This window comes from Mugil cephalus, chromosome 14 (assembly GCF_022458985.1).
Source record: "Mugil cephalus isolate CIBA_MC_2020 chromosome 14, CIBA_Mcephalus_1.1, whole genome shotgun sequence".
NCBI classification, from domain to species: domain Eukaryota; kingdom Metazoa; phylum Chordata; class Actinopteri; order Mugiliformes; family Mugilidae; genus Mugil; species Mugil cephalus.
This window is the reverse complement of record NC_061783.1, coordinates 8,276,999-8,292,834: the sequence shown is the minus strand read 5'-3', so window position 1 is coordinate 8,292,834 and position 15,836 is coordinate 8,276,999. Positions and strand designations below refer to the sequence as shown.

At 40.5% G+C, this 15,836-nt stretch overlaps 2 long non-coding RNA genes across 2 annotated transcripts; both read left to right on the top strand.

Moving 5' to 3' along the window:
• Positions 1–631: 631 nt before the first annotated feature.
• Positions 632–1,071, top strand: LOC125020134. The gene is made up of 3 exons (XR_007114172.1): positions 632–735; positions 814–875; positions 968–1,071. It is a non-coding gene; the product is annotated as an uncharacterized LOC125020134 (long non-coding RNA).
• A 1,266-nt stretch (positions 1,072–2,337) lies between these two features.
• LOC125020133 lies at positions 2,338–3,172 on the top strand. Its single transcript, XR_007114171.1, has 3 exons — positions 2,338–2,625; positions 2,726–2,838; positions 2,927–3,172. It is a non-coding gene; the product is annotated as an uncharacterized LOC125020133 (long non-coding RNA).
• Positions 3,173–15,836: the final 12,664 nt, after the last annotated feature.

Below are 15,836 nucleotides of genomic sequence, written 5' to 3'. Positions count from 1 at the left end.
TCCTCTGCCAGTTTATGAGACACACAGTCCAGCTGGCAAAGTCAAAGAGAAAGCGACAAGAGGAAGACAGCGTCAGCATCACCAGCAGCCCTTCTCCACCAAGAAAGAGAGTTAGAGTTTGAGCTACAAGGACAAGATGAGCTGCAAACGTGGGAAGGAAACAAGGTAAGCAGTCCATTCCTGTAAATACAAGTTCATGTGACGCAGGCCGGAAGTTATTCCCCCAAATTATGGAAAAAATCTGGAGGTTTTAACTCTTACTATTATTTTTGTGTCTTTTGTAGAGAGAGAAACACACCATCTACTGCAGCCACTCTCTTTAAAACTGGTAAATATTCCTTTATTTTATGTCATAAGAATTCCTCTGAATATTGAATAACATTTATCTTGTTGTACCGATGCAACTTTCCATATTTTATTTCATTTTTATTCTTTATCGCAGTTTCTTCATTCCTCAAGAGAGAAAAGAAGAAATTTGATGTGACACGACGAGAAGAAATGTCCCCACAACTTCTCCGGTTGGTAAAACTACTTGATGGTGTGATGATAATTTTCTCTGATATTCAATCACTTTTCTGTTATTCTGAAATCGATTTGACATTTGTCTTTTGAGCAGAAGAGAAGAGAAGAGAAGAGAAGAGAAGAGAAGAGAAGAGAAGAGAAGAGAAGAGAAGAGAAGAGAAGAGAAGAGAAGAGAAGAGGGACTCAAGGATAAGAGACTACCTGCATTCTGAAGTATATATTTATTTATTAATTTTATCAAAATGTCCATTATGATGAGTTATTATTTTAATATTATTTCTCTCCATAAAGGAAAAAAGAAAAAGACATCAGAGCAGGAATTATGAAAGGAAACACCCTGGTCTATTAAAATGGTAAATTTAAAATCATGGTGATACTCTACCAGACTAGATTATTTACTCATGGTTTTAATGAATTAATTGTTTCTTTGCCCATTGTTGCCCAGGGAGGACGAGGAGCAGCTTGCACAGTTTCGGCCGAAGGCCTGTATAGGTCCGGTAATACGAGGCTAGTGCACTACTCCTCTACTACGCTGACGGCTAGGCTAACGGCTGACTGACGCTGGGCAGCGACACTAAAAGACCCCTGGATACCAACTTCACAACTGAGGGAGGAAGAAGGAGCCAAGGACATGTGACCACCTGCACTTTGAAGTAAACATATACTGTATTTCAGAATTTAATCATTTTTATTTATTTTAACATGATTCCAGTGGGTTCAATAAGTGTCGTTAGTAGTTTTTTCTGGCATTTTTTTTCCTTCAGAAAAGAGATGCCATAATGTGAGAAAGAAACTAGACAGAATAGGAATAAGAGGGAGCCACTGAGGATGTGTTGTGGATGAACGCTATGGTAAATCATGGTCATTGATTCTCCTCGCGAAATACACGCATTTTACATGTGGTTTCCTTTATAATAATTTCATTATTTTGTTTTTAACAATACAAACATAATTTTCTGTTTCAAACAGGAGAGAAATTAAGACAAAAGAAGTTTCTTCCACTTCTGGATATCAACCTTACGATTGTGAGAGAAAGAGACAAAGCAAGACAAGAGAGTTAGAACCAATGACGTGAGGAGAGAAGAAAAACGAAGACGAAGAAGAAGAAGAATCCAAGTCCCTGTGACAGTTTGCACTCTGAGGTAAATATATACTGTATTTCAGAAATGTATTTTCTTTTTATTTTAACATGATTCCAATGGGTTGATTAACTGTTTCCCTAATTATTATTATTTTTTTTACGCCATTTCGTCTTTTAGAAATAAGAGAGGCCATGAAACGAGACAGAAAAAGAGGGAGCCACTATGGATGAACACTATGGTAAAACATGTTGATTGATTCTATACCAGAAATAAATTTTTCCCACATCATTTCAATGAATTAATTTGACTATTTCTTTGCTTATCTTTCTGTTTCAATGAAGAGAAGAGAATCAACAACAGAAGAAGTTTTTTCCTCTTCAGCAGTCTTTGCCGTGACCCGGATTCGAACCGGGGTTGCTGCGGCCACAACGCAGAGTACTAACCTCTATACGATCACAGCTGCTGGATGGACCTGCTGAGCTGGTGTCGTAGTATCACCTCTGGATAAACAGAGGAAATAAAAATACAAGACAAGGAGAGAGTTACACACAATGACATGAAGAGGAGAGAAGAAGAAGAAGAGGACAAGGACAATTGACCACCTGCACTGTGAAGTAAGCATGTACTGTAATTGCACATTTAATCTCCATTGTATTTATTTTAATAACTGTCTCTGTCATTATTACTTTATTATTATTATTATTATTACTCTGGCATTTTCCTTTAGAAATAAGAGAGGCTGTGACATTATGCAAAAAGACAAAAGAAGTTTCTTCCACTTCAGTTGAACGTGCCGTGACCTGGATTCAAACTGGGGTTGCTGGGGCCACAGTGCAGAGTACTGACCTCTATACGATCACAGCTGAGCAGGTTCCCCCTGTATGACCTCTGGATATTAACTTTACAATTGAGAGAGGAAGAGAGAACAGAAGACCAGGAGAGTTAGAAACAATGACATGAGGAGAGAAGACAAAACAAAGAAGAGAAGGAGCCAAGAACATGTGACCAGCTGCACTTTGAAGTAAATATATGCCTTGAGTCAGAATTTAATCTTTCTTATTCATTTTATCATGATTCCAGTGGGTTTAATAAGTGTTTTCATCAATATTACTTTTTTTCAGGCATTTTTCCCTTCAGAAATAAGAGAGGCCATGATGTGAGAAAGAAACAAGACAGAGAGAGACAAAGAGACAAAGAGAGAGCCAGTGAGGATGTGTTCTGGATGAACGTTATGGTAAAACATGGTGATTCCCTGTCAGAAATAATTTTTTTACACATGGTTTCAATGAATTAATTCCATTATTTCTTTGACTGTTTTTCAGTGTCAAGGCAGAAGTTCCAAAGAGAAGAAGAAATTCTGCAAAAATTAAGACAAATGAAGACTCTTCCCAGGATTCAAACCGGGGTTGCGACGGCCACAACACAGAGCACTAACCTCTATATGATGATGGCTGCTTGACGCTGCGCCTGTTAAATCAAGAAGCAACAATTATGGAAGGATGAAGCAAGACAAACATGACAAAAAGAAGGAGAAACAGAACCAAAAGACAAAAAGGAGGTCACAAGGGAAAATATGGAAGGTAAGGGCTCATTAATAATGGTAAATATCCTATACATTATCCTATACATTTACTAAAAGGAATCTTGACAATAATTCTTAAAGTTAATTTTATCATTTTTATTTTCTCTTCGAAACAATAATATGATGAGAGAAGAAGAAGAAGAGCCAAGCACTGTGAATTAAACACACTTTTTGGCATGTTTTTGCTCTAGGTTCTCCTATTATCTCCTGTTACAGGTGAAGAGAGGCGAGGCAAAGAGTGTGCAAGAAACATAAGAAAATACACAATAAAAGAACAGAACAAAAGAAAAAGTTTGGTCATACTTCATTTAATTTTACATTTAGTGTTAAACGTACAAACTGCATATTTTCATTATGGAATTCGTGGAAAATAAGGTTTCTGACATGATTTCTGCAGATTATAATATGAATGTATTTTGATAAATCGATCAAGGTTTAAATGATTAGATAATTTTTGCATGAAACAATTAACTGGAGCCAAAAGGCTTTGTCAGAAGACACAAACAATATTGAAAACCTCTGGAAACAAGCTGCCAAACTATAGGAAAGAGGCACTAATTCCAATCTGATCTGGATTTGCAATTATCATTATTTTTTTCTGTACGAAATATTTACTCTCCAATACATCATCTATTTCAAACTTTTTCAAGTCCCATTTTTATAGCTCCTGATATAATCATGAGGTTCATAAGTCTTTAATGACTAACTCTTGGTTAAATGTACTGGGTATTTATGTGTTAACCAGAGAAGTTATTGTTTTATGCTTTATAACATTATCCCTGTTTACATCCTCTGTGGACGGTTTGAAAAGTTTCAAACATTTTTAATATAGCTTTTGTATATGTGGTGTACTTTTTGTCTCTTCACCAAGTCATGCTGCTCACGTGTGCCTTTAATAAGACAGAAAGTAAGAAATAACATTTTATGAATCTGAAATTGTATAAAGAGCACATAGAAAACTGCAAAAAGAGGGAGATTTATCAGAGGAATATTGATTAGGAGGTCTAATCAGATGAGTTTATCCTGGCTTTAATTAAGGTGCCACCAAGATTTGAACTGAGATCGCTGGTCTCAGAGTCCAGAGTGCTAACAATTACACCATCCTAAAAGTTGCATTGTACAAGAAACAAAAGCAGGTAAATTAATGTTAATTAATGTTTTTGAAACTTTGGCTTGATATTCAAAGGCCGTCTTTGTTTAATACCTGGTTTCATTCATGTCAAGTTCAATTTAGCTTGTGAGAGCCAGACCCACAGCAGCTAAAGCTACGTTAAAAACACTTCAAACTGCTAGCAACTACTTAACCTGGAGCTGTTGTGCCCCAGAATGCCAGGATTCCCAAAAAAGACGGCAGATGTGGATTAATGCAATAAAACGAGAAAACAGAGCGGTGAGACCCCTCAAGAAACAGGTTTTACTTGGGTAGAGATCACTTGATATCAGTGACAGAATCCAGTGTTTTCCAAGTGTAATATCTTGTTTATTTAGCACGTTTTAACGTGCTGTGTTCTTTTCATAAAGGCAAGTCAGATCAATACTTTTAGCATGGATTACAAAGGGATGTTGCTCATTCAGCACTAAAACTACTCACCATGAGAAAGACATTTGGAATTAAACAGTTACTTGCTATTGTGATTACATTACTGTACACAGTGCAATGCAATTGTATAATAAATAAAAAGAAAAGAATACCTTAGTGTATGTCGTGGTGCATTTAGACATTCATTTAAACTGGGTTAACGTCATAGAAGAGTGGCATATAAGAGAGACATTATGACAAAGACACGCTGTTTTTAGCCGACCAACTCCAAAACTGTATGTGTATCAGAGCCTGACTGCGTCCATTTGGACTTCTATAGACTCTTCAATGCTTTCAGTGACGAAAGAAAGTTAAAGAGGTAGATCTATATATCCGGATACTACAGGTCAGGAACGTTGTCCCCGCTGGCCATTTTAATGCTCAAAAACACACACCTGGGGCATAATAAGAGTCTGTGATATGTAACCTGTTGAGTTTTGCCTTGTACTGGTATCTGTTTGAAGTGCAGTACAGTCTGACAGGCTGAAATCAGCCCTTCATTTTCCTGCCAATATGGCGGTGTCAATAAAGAAAGTCACGTGACATCCGGAGCTCTATAGCTTTGATAACACGTTATCAAAAAAAAAAAAGTTTACAGTATCTTAATATACTTTTACCAAATTAAACTTAACAAACAACTATGTGCCCATTCATATTATTCATTTTGCAATACATTATTTACATTAAGTTGCATATAGGTGTATATATAGCATGCATGAGCAAAATAAACACTTTCACAAAAAATATTTTGAAAAATGATTGACACTGGTTATTGTGCTTACTTCATATTTATTATAAAAATGACTGGACATCTATCTGGCTTCTTTACATATGAAAAATAATTGTAGCACTCTGGAATATTTGAAGACAGACATGGATTGTTCCTGGGCCTTGGGCCTATATCTTCAAATATTAAGATATTTAGTGCAATATGCAAAGTAACATGAGACGAAATATGCCTGGAATCAAATCAGTGCTGTACTTAGCCTACTAGTGCAATAAACAAAGTAACATGGGACAAAACATTAATCATACAGACTTCAATCATACAACATACTGCAGTGGAATCGAGTTTGGTAAAAAGATTTTAAACGAGGAGGAGGAGGAGGTGGGCGTGGTTTTACAGAGTATAGAGTATTTTCGTGAGTGAACATCCCCAATAACGCCGAGGGACGCCAGCAAAGCCTTATGTGCTGGTGTGGCAGTTTGCTAAAAATATTCATTCCACCAAAGCACCCCAATTTTACTAATTTCCATTGGGTTCTTCTTTTCTGCCTGTTGGTCGTGTAGTAGTATGTATGTGTGAGCGTGTGCATGCGAGACCATCGAAATGCCCCGTAAGGTTGCGCATGCGCCATGCGCGCCCCGGTCACTTCCGTTCCTGCTGTTTCCGGAGGTAAGATTCGAGAGAGTTTCCCATCAGTTTGCCTGAGCTGTTTTGAGATTAATTTTGTTCATGAATCTGGGGCGTGTCGACCCGGGATATTTGTAAATATGGTTGCTGTGTGTCATGAATTTGTCAAATATGTTTTTATCTTTGTTATTGCCGTTGCTAACGTTGCTAGTTTAAATTAACATTAGCATGTATGGTAAGTCTTACGAAGTTGTTCGCGGGTTTTTTAACGAGGCTTTTTTTCTTCCTTTTAGTGTCTGCTCTTGAGCCGCACACCCACACACGGAGCTCACTGTTTTTATATCTGTTGACAGGTATGGAAATTATGTTCATGTTTCTTTTGTGGTTGAATGTAGTTGAGTTTTGGAGAGTCTGTGAGTCCAATGGGGTTTTTGATGGGTGTTGGAAGACTGGTTTTATTTATTTAAGTTAATTATTTAACTTGATATAATTTGGGAAATTTTTCTATTTGCCAATTTTGTTATGCTTTCTGTTTTGTTATGTGTTAAAGAGGAATTAATGTTTTTATGCAAGTTAGTGTAAGCGGATGTAAATATAATTGTGAATATCCACTGCCGTTCCGTATTATTATTATTATTATTATTATTATTATTATTATTATCATAGTATTATTATTTTCGAATTTTTTACCAAATTATGTGTATAGTGTAAATTACTAATGGAATTATATTGCATTAATTCTTTATTATTTAAATAGCTTCATTTAAATCCTGATTGAACTGCTGCAAACAAAAATTTTCTTCTGGAGGGTTGCCCAAACCCGGACTCAAACCTGGAATCTTCTTACTGTGCGGCATCAGTGCTAACCACCAGGTCACAAATTTTATGTTTCAATTTTAACTCACAGTCCACAAACCGTCTTTGTACTATCAAGCACATTAAAATGTGTCCAGACTATACTCCGCTTTCTTTCACTCATTTTCTAATACATGTAGTTTCTGTCTCTTTCACCCTGCCTCCAGTTCTGTGCTACTGTGCGTTGCGTAGGTGTAACCCCTCTCCCCGCTCATATTTGGCTTAAACAGAACAAATGATGAGGAGAAAAAAAAAAAACGGTTTCCAATGACGTGAACCGACTCTGGTCGTTCACTTCAAAGAGCCAAGTTTTAGAGCTGGCTCGTTTGTGACCTATGCACCACTAGTTACTGCTATGACCGGAGTGTTTGCTGTTGAGCCACACACCCACACATAGAACTCACTGTTTTTATTTCTATGTGTCCCTTCATTCCCGCACAACACAATGCAGAGGAAAAATCAAGAGGAAAGGTTGTGGTCACACAGGACTATACTTTATTAAAATCACTGATTCACATTTCAATATTTTCCTATTAGTCTTATTAAATATTTCACCAATACCCTATTCTTTTCATTTCATGTCTTGTACGTCTCTTAGTTGTCGTGCTTCCGGCAGTGTAACTTTGCATCATACTTTTTATCTAATCTTATTTCAGCCGTCATTGCCGGAGTCAACGAAATCTGCCTGCGCCTTCACTATTCACTTCACAATTAAAACTGCAGATGGCTGAAGCTTGAATTGTAATTAACGAGACACATTTCAAGTTCGTGTTCTTAGGCCCTCCCTGTTGCTTGCGGGATCGTCAGTGCTTCCACTTGCGTATAAAAATATGTTTTGGTGAGTAAAATAATTAGGTCACTCGCCATCGGCAGGCTGCTGTAATACGCCAACTTTGTTGTATAATTGCATTTGTATTGTGAATAAAAAATTTGTCCCTTGTTGTCCACCGTCATTCAACAACATTCGTCAGACAGAGGAAGAGCCACATGACGTCACATTCCACTCTAGCGATATATGAACACCATCGCGATATAATAGCATTTAAAACAAGCAGGTACTGTTTTACTCAATAGCTGAAGCACCACAAATGCTAGCTAGATGGTAATACTGTGTAGATGATTTGAGCTTTGATGGCATCCTGGGGGAAACAGGTCAAAGCATATGCTGCTTGCTAGCCTTTCACAGGTCTGGCTAAGCATCATCTAGCTGCTGCTGTATCGCATGATGTTGTAGCAGCAGAAGCTAGCTAATGGATAGCTATAATGCTGACTATAGGTGTGTTATAGGTATGTCTTACATTTGCCATTATGATCACGTGACCAGATGTCTTTACATTTTGATATATTTATTCATATTTAAATGTTTAAACTGTTATGTCAATAACAGTGTGACTGATTACCGTAATTGTTGTAGTCTGCACGGAACATTTTTTTTTTTTTCATTTTCATTTATAAAATGCTAATATCGGGGATATTTTTGGGGACAGCTTTAGCCAGGGGACAAGTCATCCAAAACGCGGATTGTCCCAGAAATGGGGGAAGTCTGGTCACTCTACATTATGAGGTACACCCCCCCTGCTGTTAGCATTCGGTAACCCAACCAGCTAAAAAGAACTGATCAGCATCCAGACTTTTATATGCTGACTGGAAGATTAGTCAGGTCTATAAACATGTCTGTTGGAAGAAGCTATCGGTCGGGAGCTAACCCTACTATCACGTTCTCCGAGAATTTCCCGGTCTATCTGCCTCTTTCTGCCATCCATCATGGAGCCATCTCCCCAGTTATGTGATAATTGTGACGCGTCTGCAAAGGGTCAGTGGTGCAGTGAGCCACTTCACTTTTGGACTCATGTCGTCCATGTTTAAGAACTCAGTGGTGCAGAGTAGGTAGACTGCCTATGGAACCCATGTTGCTAGGCAACATCTTCAAGAGGAAACAGATGTGGTCACTTGATGCTGCTAGGAAACATCTTCAAGTGCAAACAGATGTGGTCACTTGATGCTGCTCGGAAACACCTTAAAGAGCAAACAGATGTAGTCACTTGATGCGACTAGGAAACATCTTCAACAGCAAACAAATGTGATTTTTTTGGGTGATATCAAAGGCAGAATAAGAGTGGTCATGTGATGATTGTAAGGTGAAATCTAAGGCAAATGAGTGATGTCAAATGATCTCATTGTTTTTATAGACGCTATCCACATTTTAACTTCACATTATTGTGGAACTACTGGTGAGACATAACTACATTTGCGAGACCTCGATACAGTCTACTACAGACCTCGATACAACAGACAACTGCAGACTTCAAAAGTCCAGTGTACGGTTGATTCTACATTGTCCTTGTCACCTGGATCAATGGCCCAAACAACCAGCCCAACATCCAGACAGGAGTCTGAAATGACTCTTCAACACAATGTCCCCGCGCGATTCTTCGCCCTCACTGGGGACAAAACAGAACTCGACTTGTGTGTTGAGCAAGTCCACGATCTGCAACTGCAGATAAAAGCACTGCGCATGCAGAACAATGACGTTGTCTCTGAAAAGAAAAAGCTCTACAGTAGCTCCAGCTCCATCAAGTGTAAAAAAAACGATGAGCTGGAGGACGAGGAACCTTCAAATAGTCCCAACGAGATGTTGAACCAGCTCCAGCTACACGTCAATGACCTGAAGGAGGCACTCAGCCAGAGAGACCAAGAACTCCTGCAGCTCCAGAAGGAGAAGGAGAGTTTATCTGCAGAGCTCAATGAGAGCTTCAAAAAAGTGCTGACTGACAGAAAAAAGACAGAGAAAGAAAAGAAGGCTCTGGAGAAGGAGAAAAAACAGCTTCTGATGGAAAAGACAGAACTACTTCACAATGAAGCAGACAAGAAGGATGAGGAACACGAAGAGCGAGAGGAGAGGAACAAACATACAAAAGCTGGAAGACAAGAATAAAGAGCTGGAGGAGAAATTTAACAGGTGGAAAATGTCAAAATTAGAAGAGAACTGAGGCAGAACAACGTTGACATGGCTCAACAGATAAAAGAAATGGTGGAACAAATGAAATATCTGGATAAGACTAAGAAAGAAATGATGAAGACAGTTAAACAACTGAAAGACGAATGAAGATGCAGAGCGAGAGATGAGAAAAGTGGAGAAAAGCTTTAAACATCTGGAGGCGTCTATCAAACATCTGGAGACAAGCAATAAGACAATGACACAGGCAAATGAAGAGTTGGAGAGGGAGAAGAACGAGCTGGAGGCCAAAAAGAAGAAACGGAGGAAGAAAACAAAGACCTGAAGCAGAGGAGTGATGACATTCAGGAGAAAAATAAAGAACTGAATGAGAATAAGAAAGAAATAATGGAAGAATATAACGAGCTGACAGAGAAGAAGGAAGAAATGGAAGAGAAATGCAAAGAACTGAAGGAAAGTCTTTGAGTAATGCAAGAGGAAAATAAAGAAATGGAGAGGAGAAATGCTGCTCTGGAAGAGAGGAACAAAGCTGGAGGTGAAGAGAGAGATGGAGAGAGAGAAGAAGGAAACTGACTCCACAAAGTCAAACAAGAAGGAAAAGAAGAAGAAGGGTTTCTGGAGCTGGCTGCGCAGAAAGTTCAGCAACGTGAGAGTGGAAGAGGAGGCTGATGGTGTTCAGGCCGGACGGTCAGATCAGTAGCTCCCTCTACCTCCACCCTCCCTCCACCTTCTTTCAGCCTTCCTCCATCTTGATCATCCTCAACTCTCCACCCTCCCTCCATGACCTAAACCTGCCCCAGTCCTTCTCTCCATCAGGGCAGCACGGTGTCTCAGTGACTATATCACTGCAGCCTCACAGAAAGGTTGTTGTTTCTATAAATTCAATATGATGTCCTGGAGAACTACCAAGCACACTGACAATAGGAGTTCACATTTTTAAAAGCAGTTCCACAACACTTTTGATTTTAAAATCATAAGTAGAATCTGTTCCAGTAGGTTACAATGAGATGCTAGTTTCTTAATTAAAATATATGGCTGCATCTTATTAGAAAGTCACCAAATAGAAGTTTGGATTCTCGAAGTGCTTGTATGCAGGGACAGCTGGTATGAATCGGCTAACCGGGCTAATCCCCTACCTAGTTAACACAAAAAAATATGAGATTTTTTTTTTCTTTTTTAAAATAACTGCTTTCATTCATTTTTTCTTTCTTCTTCTTTCTTGTAAGGGATTAACAGGTGTCATGTCACTAATTTTCGGTGGCATATTACTGGCAGGATTTTGGTGTGGAAACAGTTTGCGTGGAGCTCCCCAACCAACTGAACTTTGCCTTTAGAGACTCTGATCTGAATAATATAGGCATTAACCCAAATACCTGATTTTAAAATTGTTATGTTGTTACCATTAAGGGACAAAAGTGTACTTTTTTTTGTTACCTAAATCTTTTAATCCACTTCAATACTAATCACAAATACCAAAAGTTTGATTATTTTCTGACTTTTAACCCTTTATATTTCAGGGAACCCACACAGACGCAGGGAGAACATGTAGACTCCACCCAGAGCTGGAGTCGACCCCCGACCTTCTCAGTGCAAGGCATCAGTGCTAACAGACGAGCCTGCTGCTGTGGATAATTGTGTGTTTTGGACATCACAGCATTGACACGGTGCTTTAGAGACTCAGGTAGAGGCTTGTTTCCTTAGTGACTGCACAGGTGTGAACAGGAAAATATTTGGACCGGATAATGTACGGTGAATATCAAGAATGGCAGTAATTACATACACATATGTCCAGACACATCCTCTGCACCATTTGCATATGAAGGTGAGCATAAAATAGATAGCATCCTACTTTTGATGCCAGGAAATGTACTAGTTCAATCAAAGCACATGTATTTATGATTTCATCCGGGAAGAAAAAAAAAGAAAAAGAGTGGGAACTGTTTGAACAAGAGCTGTCTGTGTTACAGTTTATGTGGAAAGAAATCTTTTGGCATGCAGGCATGGGGCACTCATGTTAAGTTTATGCAGCATGTTTGGAAAACCTGGCAGTGAGACAGTCGCTCTCTCTCCAAAGTCTCTTCTGCTCCTGAGTAACGTGGCGTAGTGATCATGTGACCGCAGAGGCTTCTGGCTCGGAGTGCACCAACTCTTTCCATACTCCAATGGAAAACTACTGCTGCAGCTACTGTATTTCCTCCACCGCTCCCCACAACTTTCTGGCCCTCTCCTGCTCCCTCTCCTTCTTTGTGCATGTCTCTTTGTATCTCTCCCCCCACTCTTTCCCTCTTTCTCATTAGCCTGTGTCAGCATATTCCCCGGACCCATCCCCCATCTCTGCTTTCCGAAACCTCTGGACGGAAAGACTGAGTGGAAACGAAAAGCTGTTGTTGGAATATGTGTCAGTTGGACAAATAGGATCCACATGCTCGTCGTCATGGTGCGGGATGTGGCACACTTAATCTCCTCCTTCATCTACCCCTGACACCCCCCCCAAAAAAACTCCTTCCCCATCTTTCTCAGTAACTATCTTTCGCTCTTTTCTTTATTGATCTCATTCCTTCTCTTTATGGCGCTCTATTTTGTGCTTCTCCCCGTTGTCACGACGGGCAAATTAGACTTTAGTAACGTATTACGGCGTCGTGGCTCGGGTCTTAAATCCGAAGGGCTCTCGGTGTGCGGCGGCGTTGTAACTTAAGTTGCTGGTTTGCTGCAGCGGTGGGAATGTTTCAGCTCACCGCCTGGCAGTTTGACTTTTATGCCGTGGCTTATTGCGGCAATAACGCAGACCGGCAAACTGAGGCAGCCCACAAACAGACAGATGCACATGTTTTTTTACATGCTAAGCTGGTACCTCGGTTACATTGTCAGTCAGCGTGAGCCGGTGTTGGGTGTAAAGCCAATTTACAAGTACATACAAGTGTACCGAGGCTTTTAATGACTATCAAAACAGGGGTTCCTCGCACTAATTCAGCAGTGTGCGCTGGAGTGTGTTCTGTGCGGCTGCCCATCTATAAGAATTTGTGGGTATCTCTTTCCTCATTGAGTGACTGATTTATATCGGCACTCATGCTTGAAATAGAATCCACTCCTCCGTCTGCACAGAGGATGCACAGGACTCGCCAAGTGCACCGTCTGCATCTTCTCCTCGGCTGTGTGTACGCGCTACACTTTAACCGCGCACGTGTGAAGGTTCACTAACTGCGCCTATTTTTTTCTTTTTCATTCTCGTTTTTTTTTCTTTTTTTTTTTTTTTCTCAGTGCACTTCCTCATGTGAGCCTAAGCAACGCCTATCCACCCGGCCCGTCTACGCCCTTCTCTCAATGCTCGCTCCCCTCCCAATCCTTCATCCTCTTAGGGGAGCAGGGGAGCATGCAGTGGAAATAACTGAGCCAATAAAGACGCTGCCAGGATCCATCCACTCCCTGTGCCTCACATAGTTACCGAGGGGGAGAAAGAGTGTTGAAGATGGGTATTGAGGGAGTGGGGGGAAAAGATAAGGAAACTCCATCTCTAGCGTGACCGCAGCTGCGCACGATGACATGGGGATAACATGAGGCGTGGGCTTGGGAGGCGATGATGAGGCGAGGATAGGAGGAGGAGGAGGAGGACAGGAAAGAATGAAGATGGAGAGACGGAGGATCAAGAGACAAAAGGAAGATGGAAGGGAATGTGTGAACACGCATATGGACAGCCCCCCCTCGGTGCCGCACGCTTACTCAGGGGCTCTTGTTACAGGGACTTTGGCTCAGTCCTGGAGTACCCCCTAGAGGGCTTCGCAACAGGTGCAATCCCTTCCCATCGCAAAGCAAAAAACTTAAGACTCTTCAATTTGTTGTGCAGCAGAAACCCCAAGAGTCCTAAGCTGTAATCAGCCCAGATTGCTTTACTGCTCATTTTTAATTAGATGAACTAAAGGGAGCTTAAACTGAAAAGACCTACTTAATTTTAAAAGTGGTGTGCACTCTTAATACACGTGGCGCCGGCGCATAGGAAATAGAGGTGGCGGGCATAGATAAAGTTGAACAGAAGGTGAGGTGAAACCTGCGAGCGCTGATAGACTGAAGCCGGTTAGACCGAGGCCTCGCGTCTCGTAAATCATGGAAGGTTTTCAGACCACCATACGATGCCGGTTGACTGCCTCATTGATCCTCCTTTTTCAGAGACGTTCCCCAGCCGAGAGCTGGAACCCGGCCAAATCCACCCACCCACCACGCGCAGTATGTGTGATTGTAATGGATCGCACAAGCACGTACGCACGCCTATATACTCGCACATGCACACAGAGCCAGTAAAACTTGGCCCAGCCTAACCAGGCCGTGCTCGGAAGCCTTGTGTTCCCTGTCAATTTGTTTAACAACAGCGCAGACAGTGATTTGAAGTTGGGCCAATTTTGTTGGAACCCCCCCCCCCCCTTCCCTTGGAATTTTATGTTTATATCTCTGTCATCGATCCTTCTGCAATCTTTTATTTTGTTTCATTATCTTTTGTTTCCCCATTTTTCCCCCACAATGAAGCCTTCATAATTGTGTCTCTTAGGGTTGTCATCACGATTTAGTCCCACCAGGGGAAGATATGAATGTCTCATATGCATGTGAACTGGAGCATTTACATCAGCTCTCATTGAAACCGTAGTCGCATGCCACGACGTGGCCTGATTCTCTTGTACGCATAGTAGAGCTGTGAAGAATTGGAAGAGAAGACAAATCTGTTAACCATATGTAGCTCTCGGGAGGGGTCTGAAACAGCATCCTTTCATGTATAATACAGAGAGCTTCAAAATAATTGCATCTTTCTTGTCAGTCCCCTCTCTTCTACTCCCTCTGTCGCACCCGAACACTCAGAGCACCTTTGAAGAGGAAGGTCTAGTAATTATTACAGCAATTCTCCTCTGCATTGGCAAGTTTTGATCTGGGGCTACATAGCGGCAGAAAACTTTGGCACAGAGATTATCTGTCCTCTGTAATCATGACGTTTATTGACGATGGCAAAGTGGAGCAGGTAGGTAGCTACAAGTCGATTATGATGAAAGTGTTTGTGAAGTAGCAAGGTAGCGTACATCGAACAGTGTTTGTGTGTTTGGGACGTGTTGTGTAATCTGTGCCTCCCAGCTTACAGTGCCTATGGTGACAATGAAAATTACCAAGGCTTCATTAAAATAGCAGGTAAGTGGCTGTTTGGATGAAGAGTTGACACATGCTCTCCTCTCACTGCACAATAAAAAAGCTGTAGACTGTTATAACTGCAACCTTATAAGATGACACAAGTGCAAAATGCCAATGCTGCTGAAATTTAAGCACCGGCAACATTTGAGGATAAAATCATTAAAGTTAAGTGTAATTTAAGTGTTCTGGATTCTAATCTCTAAATATGCCAGCTTTAAAAACTCAAGCATTGGCAAATTGCTAACACGCTGACAAAGTCAAAACCTGCATCTCAAACTGTGTACTGTTAGTCCACTTCCAGGAAGTTTACTATATGTATGCACACTATATATACTATATACATACTCAACTGTGTTTTTGTGAATTTCAGTCAAACATGACAAGTCGTGCACTGACTAGAAGTTCCGATGTTTGACTGTCTGATCTAGCTGTCAAACCTTAAGGACTACCAGGTCAAGCCAATAGGCTAACAACAGAAGAGAGGAGCTTAAGGGAAAATACACTTTGTGTATAACAGCTTTTGGTTTCTTGCCCATTCAGGTTGAAGATCGTTTCACGCACAACTTGTAGGGAAAGGGAGGATCTAAATGCAGGAATACACTTTGAAGGAAGGTAGGATGAAATTGCCAAATTCTGTTTAATGTGACTTAATGGTGGAGGTAACAAAAAGGGCTGTGGAGCAGGTTAATGCAGAAAACCAAGAAGACAAAAGAGAGAGCGCAGGCGACGAACCACAAAATAAA